Below are 13,114 nucleotides of genomic sequence, written 5' to 3'. Positions count from 1 at the left end.
ACCATGAGCCAAGGATTTTGTCTAAGTTTATGTGAAAGGTTATGCCAGGAAGTACTCCGAGGGAATGGGCAAGTGAGCTGGGAGGAAAGCCAAAGAATTTTGTTGTTGAATTTACTGCTAGAGCTGATGGGGCTCAATCCCACTGAGGATGCTCTGAGAAGTTGTGTGGAACACATCTCAGAATTATCTCATTAAGGGACAAGGAAGCTGTGCTATATAGCCACCAAATTCTATTCTTCATTGGTTGAGAACATCAGGAGAAATTGTCAATGAGTTTGAAATGGGCACCAAAAGATTAATGGAGGTCTCACCTAGCTCATCTATCCAGGTGAGCTCCACCTTTCATCGTCGTTGAATTATTTTACAACTCTTTAAGTTGTAGAAAATAGATAGCAATGTAAATGATTTTTGCCCATAGGAAGGCAGTGAATACGACTGACTGTTATCCAGTGGATAGTGACCAGTTTTGTACCTGCTATGGTTTGTCTCTACCAAAACTCATTTTGAGGCTTGGTCCCCATTGTAATGGCATTGAGGGATTGGGGGGGGGGACATTAAGAGGCATTTAGGTCACGAGGGATCAACTGTCAAGAAGAGATTAATGCAGTGCTTCGGAAGTGAGTTCTCACTATCATGAGACAGAATTAGTTACTGCAAGAGTGGGGTTATTACAAAGAGAGATCACCCCTTGTGTTTTCTTTCTCTTTTGCAAGTACCTGCTCAACACTCTCACATGTGATCCCACCATGTTATGACACAGCATGTGGCCCTTGTCAGATGCAACTGCCCAATCTTGAATTTCACAGCTTCCAGAAATGTAAGAAATAAATTCCTTTTCTCTACAAATTAGCCAGTATCAAGTATTCTGTTACAGCAACAGAAAATAGACCAAGATAGCATTTATTTATAAATTCATGTCAGGACTCTCATTCTAGACATATGTGTGCCATTTTGAGTTCTCCTTTGAGCCAGTTGTAACATCTTAATAGTCCCCTCATCAAGCAATGAGTTAAATAAATTTGTAAATACTCATTCATTTTATTTTTGTATGAAAGTCATCATTTTACCTTTTGGGAGAAAATTATCCTTTAACAAGGGTACACTTTTAGGGTTGGTTCTCTGTCAGGAAGTACAGCCAGAGAAGACCCCAGGCAGAGACACAGGAATCTTTTAGTATTTATGAGCAACATCTGCAAGTGATCTTTTGAATATGCCAAGGGGATATGAGTGGGAACCAACAATGTCTGCTATGGAGTCTTAGCAAAACTTCTCAAGAGAGCACCTCCTCCACCTTCCCAGACCCAAATTCATACCTGCTGTGCACCTCCTCTCAAGTGTCACTTTTTAGTAAAGCTACCTTGGATTATGAAATAAAATATTATGATTTTCCAGATATCTTTCTTAGCCACATACATTTGCGTTGTCAAAAGTAGCAAACCTTTTATGATAGAAAGGCTCCAGAAGGTAAGGGACAAATAAACCAGGTTGTTGTCTGCTCACTGCTGTGCTCCTAACACCTATAGTGGGTGCTTAATAAGTATTTTTCTGAACACTGTGGCATGAGGTGATCTTTATCAAGGTCAATTGGAAAATTTTGGCTTTTTCTATAAGAAAGGGAAGTAGAACTCTTCAAAACTGGTGAGTAATATTAAATGGTACATTAGAAGCCTCATGCTAGGTGTGCCTTCTGGAGATATTAAGATTGACCGATGAATTTAGTAAGGATGCTGATAATGCTACTTTTCAGAAATCTTCTATATCACACATAATCTCATGATAGTAGGAATTGCAGGCCACTGAATATTCAGACAAAAACGATCTGATTGGTACCATGACAGGGATGTTTAAAAAGGGACTGGATGGTTAATATAAACAGTGAGTTTCATAGCCATCACTACTGGAAGGGAAAGATGCTGGGAGACCACTTCTCTGGGTTTCCCATTGTTTCTACATGATCATGGAGAATCATGTGAGAGTAGAACAGTCCCGAATCAATTGCATAGTCTCCCTAGAAAACCCCAGCACATCCCTAATCTGTCCCAACCCTTGGGTTGCTGAAGCTAAAAACCACATTTCCTAGATGCCCTTTCAGCTGCCATTACAGATGTTTATAAAATTCATCCAATGAGATGCACAGATGTATGGCCTGAGTTTGGAACTGAATTAAGTGGGAGAGTCAGAAGCAGGTGACGCATCCGTTTTGCTTGCGATGATCTAGCAGGCACAGTGTGGCTCTACATCTGGTAATTTTGGTGGTCTTTTCTTGATTCCTGGATAGAAGCTCAGGTATTATATTGCTGCAGCCAAAAGATGCAGTAGCAGCAACTGTGTAGGTTAGTGGTAGGCGAGGGTAAGGTGCGGTAACAAATGAATTTCAGGGGCTTAACATACAAAAATTTTATTCCATTTTTACATAACAGTCCTGTATGGAGGGGCTCAGAAGGGTAGCTCTCCTTGGTCTTTCAGGGACACACATCAGCACATAAAAGCATTTCCCACCTCTGTGCTCTTTCCCAGTTGGATTTCTGTGCCTGAGGTTAATTTGGAAGTCACGTGTTTGCCTTTCCTTCTATTTTCTTCTCTTGTCTTCTATTTTTACATGGACATGATTTCAATGATATCGTCTATGTATATGATTTATTATTCTTTATTTCTTTTAAACTCCAGACATACGTTTCCCAATTTTCATAACTGGAGTCTGTATCTTCCTTCAAAACAGCTTATTCTTTTATGTGACACTGCCCTGATTGGAGAATGGATGCATTTTACTAACTCGGGAACACAATATATCTTATTTATTTCTGTACTACTCAGGATAATTAATGCTAACTGGTGCAACTGTAAAACCCCATTATCTCAGTGACCTAAAACAAGAAAGGCTTATTCCTCACCCTTGTGACGTTTGATTTGGGCCAGGTGGCCGTCCTCTGTTGCAGCAACTCTACCTGGAGCATATAACCCCCAAAGCTGTTGTGCTGGGAAGAGAGCCGTCGAGGAGCACATGTCACATCCATTCACAGTCCATTCCCCAGAACTGCTGACATGGCTCTAATCTAACTGCAAGAAGGTCTGGGAAGTGGAGGGGGACCACATGAAATATTTGGTGAGCACCGACTTTCTACATCACACTTATTTCTTTAAATCAGATTAAATATACTCTGAGCCCCACCTATCTGGTCTGGTGGGAAACCTCATCTCAGCCATTATGGGAGGTCCTCTCCCTTTCTTCCATAGGTTCAGTCCGAGCTTCTGGGTCTCAAAAAGTGGGGTGACTTAGTCCCTGGTTGTCACAATGTTTACCACGCTCTTCTGGCAATTCCATGTCGTTGCTGAACACGAGTTGCCAGGATGTGACTGCTGGGCTGCGCTGGTGCTCGTGGGCCCTGACCCCTCTCGGAAGTCCTCCCATGGCTGCTGACTTAGCATCCTCTGGCTGTTCCCTGACACAAGGCTGTGCATGCAGGCAGGTCCCTAGTCTTTGCCCTGTGCATTCTACTTCTGCGGAAAGCTCAGAATTGTAGTCAGATGCCACATTTCTGCTTTCCTAATAGAGCACTCCTCTCCACCCCCTTTTGCTTTCATGGATCAGTTAGATTGATTCCTTTCAGTGAGCTTGTGGGGTTGAGAAAAGATGTGAAACCACAATTGCTACATTCCTAAACACTCATCTATCTACTTTTATTAATGGCTTTGTTTACCCAGCCGCTTAGGCTTAACATGGTATCATCTTTGATATTTTCCTTTTCCTAGCTTTCCATTCATAATGTCATATCAACTTGGTCTCCAAAATGTCTCATATTGCTTTTTGCTCATTCTTTGAAATTGTTTTCTCACCTCTATTACCTCATGTTCCAATGCCCAGCTGTGTGGCAGACACACCTGAATGTGTTCAGAGTTTCATGCGTGGCCAACCAGGAGATTCATTCCTTCCCTATGAGGAATATCTGAGCTCCTGTCTAATCCTATAGGAACACAGGCCATACAGGGGATGGAGGCCCTCTGTTTTGGGTTAGATGAAGGTTGCTAGGTGGAAGTTGTTAGGGGAAGAGAGCGAGTGAAGATGCTATATAAAATGCGTGCTTTTTGCAAGCAGTTGCAGTTCTGCCTAGCCTGCCACTACTTGACCTCCCTGTTAGTAAGCTATCTGTATGCCATGTCTTGTTCTCTGGCTCTGGGTCCCTGGCCTCCTGAACCTGGTGCCTTCTCTATTGAGGTTAAGAGGGGTTCAGCACCACAGTATCTAGCTGATTTTTCTGACTTCATGCTCTCCTTTTCCAAACTATTTTACACATTATTTCTGGTTATAAAGGTACTATTTTCTTTCGACATTGTCAACCATACCTCAATAATTTGGAAAAATACTACTTCATTATATTTTGAACTTGTAAAAGTATGCAAATGTACCTAAATGTAGAACACCAAAATAAACTCCTATGATCCCACTACCTAGCTCCAACAATTACCAAATTTTGCCTATTTTGTTCTATCTACCTTTCCCCCTTTTTTCTGGAGTATTTATAAAACAGTTTCAGATACTATATTGTTTAACCCACTATGTAACTCTAACCAACAAGAACTAGGTGTTATATAATATTATACATATTGTATATATATAACTATATATAGTTATATACTATATATAACTATATATTACATATGGTTATATACTATATATAACTATATATTACATATGGTTATATACTATATATAACCATATATTATATATGGTTATATACTATATATAACCATATATTATATATAGTTATATACTATATATAACCATATATTATATATAGTTATATACAATACATATAGCCATATATTATATGTAGTTATATACAATATATATAACCATATATTATATGTAGTTATATACAATATATATAACCATATATTATATGTAGTTATATACAATATATATAACCATATATTATATGTAGTTATATACAATATATAACCATATATTATATGTAGTTATATACAATATATAACCATATATTATATGTAGTTATATACAATATATAACCATATATTATATGTAGTTATATACAATATATAACCATATATTCTATGTAGTTATATACAATATGTGTAACCATATATTCTATGTAGTTATATACAATATCTGTAACCATATATTCTATGTAGTAATACACAATATCTGTAACCATATATTCTATGTAGTTATATACAATATATGTAACCATATATTCTATGTAGTTATATACAATACATGTAACCATATATTCTATGTAGTTATATACAATACATGTAACCATATATTCTATGTAGTTATATACAATACATGTAACCATATATTCTATGTAGTTATATACAATACATGTAACCATATATTCTATGTAGTTATATACAATACATGTAACCATATATTCTATGTAGTTATATACAATACATGTAACCATATATTCTATGTAGTTATATACAATACATGTAACCATATATTCTATGTAGTTATATACAATACATGTAACCATATATTCTATGTAGTTATATACAATACATGTAACCATATATTCTATGTAGTTATATACAATACATGTAACCATATATTCTATGTAGTTATATACAATACATGTAACCATATATTCTATGTAGTTATATACAATACATGTAACCATATATTCTATGTAGTTATATACAATACATGTAACCATATATTCTATGTAGTTATATACAATACATGTAACCATATATTCTATGTAGTTATATACAATACATGTAACCATATATTCTATGTAGTTATATACAATACATGTAACCATATATTCTATGTAGTTATATACAATACATGTAACCATATATTCTATGTAGTTATATACAATACATGTAACCATATATTCTATGTAGTTATATACAATACATGTAACCATATATTCTATGTAGTTATATACAATACATGTAACCATATATTCTATGTAGTTATATACAATACATGTAACCATATATTCTATGTAGTTATATACAATACATGTAACCATATATTCTATGTAGTTATATACAATACATGTAACCATATATTCTATGTAGTTATATACAATACATGTAACCATATATTCTATGTAGTTATATACAATATATGTAACCATATATTCTATGTAGTTATATACAATGTATGTAACCATATATTATATGTAGTTATATACAATGTATGTAACCATATATTATATGTAGTTATATACAATATATGTAACCATATATTATATGTAGTTATATACAATATATCTAACCATATATTATATGTAGTTATATACAATATATATAACCATATATTATATGTAGTATATACAATATATAACTATATATCATATGTAGTTATATACTATATATAACTATATATTATATGTAGTTATATACAATATATATAACTATATATTTTATGTAGTTATATACTATATATAACTATACATTATATGTAGTTATATACTATATATAACTATATATTATATGTAGTTATATACTGTATATAACTATATATTATATGTAGTTATATACAATATATAATTATATACTATATATAGTATACATAGTGTATATATACTATATATACTATATAGAAATATATATACTATATATAACTACATATCATATATAGTTATATACTATATATACTACATATCATATATAGTTATATACTATGTATACTACATATCATATATAGTTATATACTATGTATACTACATATCATATATAGTTATATACTATGTATACTACATATCATATATAGTTATATACTATGTATACTACATATCATATATAGTTATATACTATATATACTATATATCATATATAGTTATATACTATATATACTATATATCATATATAGTTATATACTATATATACTATATATCATATATAGTTATATACTATATATAACTATATATCATATATAGTTATATATACTATATATAACTATATATCATAGTTATATACTATATACATAACTATATATCATATATAGTTATATACTATATACATAACTATATATCATATATAGTTATATACTATATACATAACTATATATCATATATAGTTATATACTATATACATAACTATATATCATATATAGTTATATACTATATACATAACTATATATCATATATAGTTATATACTATATACATAACTATATATCATATATAGTTATATACTATACATAACTATATATCATATATAGTTATATGCTATACATAACTATATATCATATATAGTTATATACTATATACATAACTATATATCATATATAGTTATATACTATATACATAACTATATATCATATATAGTTATATACTATACATAACTATATATCATATATAGTTATATACTATACATAACTATATATCATATATAGTTATATACTATGTATAACTATATATCATATATAATTATATACTATGTATAACTATATGTCATATATAGTTATATACTATGTATAACTATATGTCATATATAGTTATATACTATGTATAACTATATGTCATATATAGTTATATACTATGTATAACTATATGTCATATATAGTTATATACTATGTATAACTATATGTCATATATAGTTATATACTATGTATAACTATATGTCATATATAGTTATATACTATGTATAACTATATGTCATATATAGTTATATACTATGTATAACTATATGTCATATATAGTTATATACTATGTATAACTATATGTCATATATAGTTATATACTATGTATAACTATATGTCATATATAGTTATATACTATGTATAACTATATGTCATATATAGTTATATACTATGTATAACTATATGTCATATATAGTTATATACTATGTATAACTATATGTCATATATAGTTATATACTATGTATAACTATATGTCATATATAGTTATATACTATGTATAACTATATGTCATATATAGTTATATACTATGTATAACTATATGTCATATATAGTTATATACTATGTATAACTATATATGTCATATATAGTTATATACTATGTATAACTATATATGTCATATATAGTTATATACTATGTATAACTATATGTCATATATAGTTATATACTATATATAACTATATGTCATATATAGTTATATACTATATATAACTATATGTCATATATAGTTATATACTATATATAACTATATGTCATATATAGTTATATACTATATATAACTATATGTCATATATAGTTATATACTATATATAACTATATGTCATATATAGTTATATACTATATATAACTATATGTCATATATAGTTATATATAGTATATAACTATATGTCATATATAACTATATATGTCATATATAACTATATATCATATATAGTTATATACTATATAACTATATATGATATATAGTTATATACTATATATAACTATATATCATATATAGTTATATACTATATAACTATATATCATATATAGTTATATACTATATAACTATATATCATATATAGTTATATACTATATAACTATATATGATATATAGTTATATACTATATAACTATATATCATATATAGTTATATACTATATAACTATATATCATATATAGTTATGTACTATATATAACTATATATTTTATATAGTTATGTACTATATATAACTATATATTTTATATAGTTATATACTATATATAATTATATATTTTATATAGTTATATACTATATATATAACTATATATTATAGAATTTAGGTATTATATACAGTTATATACTATATATAACTATATATTATATATAGTTATATACTATATATAACCATATATTATATATAGTTATATACTATATACATAACTGTATATTATATATAGTTATATACTATATATATAACTATATATTATATATAGTTATATACTATATATAACTATATATTATATATAGTTATATACTATATATAACTATATATAATATATAGTTATATACTATATATAACTATATATTATATATAGTTATATACTATATATAACTATATATTATATATAGTTATATACTATATATAACTATATATAATATATAGTTATATACTGTATATAACTACATATTATATATAGTTATATACTATATATATAACTATATATTATATATAGTTATATACTATATATATAACTATATATTATATATAGTTATATACTATATATATAACTATATATTATATATAGTTATATACTATATATATAACTATATATTATAGAGTTTAGGCAACATGGTTCTTCCAAATTCAGTGTTGAGCCAATGTGATAGGTTGCCAGCACATGGAATCCAACGATGGTACTCAACATCCTGAAATGTGAGAAAGACGATGAGGTGCTAGGCAGGCAAACAACAGAAGGACCATCTCATAGTTTATTTTCTTCTTTTGCATAAGAGGCACAGGTTGTAGTAACAGGAAAAAAATATATAATTTACAACTAATGTGACAATGTAGTGTCTCATCTGGAGAATTTTCATGAAAATTTGCTTCTTTGAATTCAGTCTAATCAAGGGCAACACTAGTTACAAAATATCGCTCTGGATTTTATGAAGTCATTAAAATATCTTACATTTTTGTATAACAGAATTTCTTGATCTTCTCTAGATCCTCCAAGACTGTGAAAATGGAATGTATTTCCTTGATCAAACACCATTATAATGTCATTTACTCCCTCTTTTCTATATCTGTTCAAAATCTAAGAAATAAAAGTTATATTTCTGAAATCAACTCACAAAATAGTTGAGCCAACCCTGTGGCTTTTTAAAAATTGAGTTGTTAGCTGGGTGCAGCGGCTCACGCCTGTAATCCCAGCACTTTGGGAGGCCAAGGTGGGTGAATCACCTGAGATCAGGAGTTTGAGACCAGCCTGGCCAAAATGGCGAAACCCCATCTCTACTGAAAATACAAAAATTACCCAGGCGTGGTGGCGGGCACCTGCACTCCCAGCTACTTGAGAGGCTGAGGCAGGAGAATCGCTTGAACCTGGGAGGCGGAGGTTGCAATGAGCTGAGATCACACAATTGCACTCCAGCCTAGGCAACAAAGCAAGACTCTGTCTCAAAAAATAATAATAATAAAATAAATAAAAATTGAGTGTTTGAGGAAATCAAAATATCTCCAGACATAGTTGTTTATTCAGTAAAAAGCAAAGACTGCTTAACTGATGCTGGAGAGACTGGAATCTTGGAGAACATGAGAGAAGACTGCAGGTGCTCCATTAGCGAGTGCTACAGAAGAGCATAAACCAACCCCAATACCCTTGCAAAGGTGGGGTCTCCTTCAGTCTTCCCATCTAAACCTGTGGACTTGCTAAATCTTTACCTGAAAGACATGGCACTCAAGCCTTAGGCTGCTCTAGTCCAAGAAAAAAGAATACCAGTATAATATATTTCCAGAAGTTCTTCTATCATTTTTTAAAACTGCCAGGATAGAAATTTATCTGCCAACATAATTTTGCTTGCTTGCAACTTTGTAATATCTCTATTAGAGAAAGAAAACAATCTTCCTCAGTGGTCCAAATCAGAAAGGAAAAATGCTGATTGGATGATATCCCTGTCAATCATCTTAGGTATAAAAGGGAGGCAGGCATCCCAAGGGAGAGAAGCAGAGGCCAAGTCATGTTGAGAGGGTCTGCCTCTGTGTGTATATCTATTTATCTGTCCCTCCATGTGGTTGTGGGGACAGGGTAGAAGATAGTGGGGTGGCCTCTATTCTGCTGGACCTGTAAATTAAAGAAAGCCAACTCACTAGCAGATTGTTGGGGAAAAATTATTGATTGCAAGAAACGTGATTGGTACGTAATGTTGTTTTGGATATAAATTCAAACTGTTGAAAATCCCTCTGTCTCTTGGATGTCTGAACCTTTTATTCTTTGCCTTATGAGAAGAATTTATTAATTAGAGACTTTGGCAAGGAGCAGATAATCTTTACTGTTCTTCGGCCAAAAATTCATTCCTCCAGATTTTCCCCCAAAATATTTGAAAGACCCACCAAGACACCTGTATCTCCTTTGTTCTCCTGAATCTTGTTTCTATGCTCACAACTCCTAAAGGATCTGTCGTGGCTAGACCAATGGCCCAGAGGACTGGACATTGCTGGAACAGATGACTCATCATTGTTATTCACACACTTTCCCCTTTATCCTTTTCTGAGGGACTTGAGTGCTACTTGAGAGAAGGGAAGAAAGAGTCTAAAATTTGACTGATTTGATTTTGGCTGTGAGTCTTTGTTTTTACTTCTTTGGTTCTGGGTATAACAAAGTATCTTGGAGTTGGCCCAACAGGTCCTAGACGTTCTTCTAGAATCCACTTAGCTCTGTCCCCAAGACAGATTCAAAGAGATACACTATAGGAGTGGAGGATAGAGGTATCCTGGGTGCAGGTAGCAGAGCTGTGAGTCTAGTGGCAGACAGAAAAAGATGCATTTTTCTGATTCTCTTCCACCCCTCCAGTCTTGGTTTGATCACATTATAATTCACTGTATGGCATCCTTCATAGTATAATAGTAACTTAATACAATAGGATAAGTAATTGTATAATTCTGACTTAAAGTCTTTCTCCTTCACACTGTAAGCTCATAAGGATAATGAGTACCTGGCTTAATCACCAATGTATCCTATTACTTACCATACTACCTTGTACATAGTAGGTAGCTAGTAGAATACTCATTAAATAAATTACAAATGCAAAAATTTATAAGCCATTGCAAAGGAATAGTCAGACTAGCAGTTACAACTGTTACAAGTGGTTGCTGACCCTTGCCGCTCTCTCCTCATGCCAGCAGCCAACGGTGCTGTCTTGGTGGTTATGGTCGTTCCTGTACTTCTTACAAGCTGTGGGCATCTTGTGGTTGTCTGGTTTGGGAGCTGCAGTATGCAATAGGGCCCTCCACCACTGCTTTTCATCAGGCTGCCTTCAGTAAAGTCTATAGGTGTCATCTGAATTCATAAAAATTGATTTCACTTCGAATCATAGAGCAGTTCCAGCATGAACATACAATTTGCTACTGAGAGCCACAGAAACTCAAGTTCTGATGTAACATGTCGACTTTACATGGATATTGTGTGTTTACCCTATATTATAAATTTGAAGCTGCTATGATGACTACTGATCCTTTTATCTTTTCGAATGTCATGTGTATATTTTCTTTAGCCATGCAGTTAGACATTTTTGTATTATTTGATTGTATTTTGCTACATATTACTCCCCATTTATCCATGAGGGATGTATTCTAAGACAGCAGTGGATTCCTGAAATCGTGGCTAGTACCAAATCCTATATATACTATGTTTTTTCTTAAACATACATACCTATGATAAATTTTAATTTATAAATTAGGTAAATTGTTATAAATTAAAATTATGGTTAACAGATTAATTATAATAACTAAGAATAAAGTAGAACAATCATAACACTGTTCTAAAATAAAAGTTATGTGAATGTGGTCTTTCTCCCAAAACATATCATTATACTGTATTCACCCTCCTTTTTGGGATCTGTTGATCTGAAAGCTGAGATGGCTACTCAGTGACTCATGGGCAGATAGAGTATACAGAATAAATATGTTGAACAAAGGAATGATTCATATCCCAGGTGGGACAGAGCAGGACAGTATATTTTATCATGCTACCAGAAAGGCATGCAATTTAAAACACGTACCTTATTTATTTCTAAAATTTTCCATTTCATATTTTTGAACCTTGATTGACCATGTGTAACTGAAGTTGCAGAATGTAAAATCTCAAGTAAGGGGTAAATACTGTATTACAATCGGCTTAAACCAAACTTTGGCCATTTCTTGATGGGTTGGGCAGTTGGGAAAAGGGAGCAGATGTCCATGTAGGAATGTGTTCTCCCAGATCAGCACCATGGGTGAAACTGTGTGAGCTTGGTTCATATTTATGCAGCTTACAGACGTATTTGAAGCTCAATCATACAAATAATGTCAAATCCAACTGTAGTGGTAATTAATACTTTGTTCTCTTTTTGTGAGTATTGATTTTATCTCTTATTGTATTGGCCTTATTGTAAATGTTTTTGTTATTGTAAGACAGATCTAATCAGTTTTTGGAGGGTGAGAGGTGGGAACAGTGGAATACAAAAATATATAAGTACCATACAATAGTTAATAATAAGTCACCAACACA

This window comes from Pan troglodytes, chromosome 14, assembly GCF_028858775.2.
Source record: "Pan troglodytes isolate AG18354 chromosome 14, NHGRI_mPanTro3-v2.0_pri, whole genome shotgun sequence".
Classification (NCBI taxonomy): Eukaryota; Metazoa; Chordata; class Mammalia; order Primates; family Hominidae; genus Pan; species Pan troglodytes.
Note: the sequence above shows the minus strand (reverse complement) of the source record.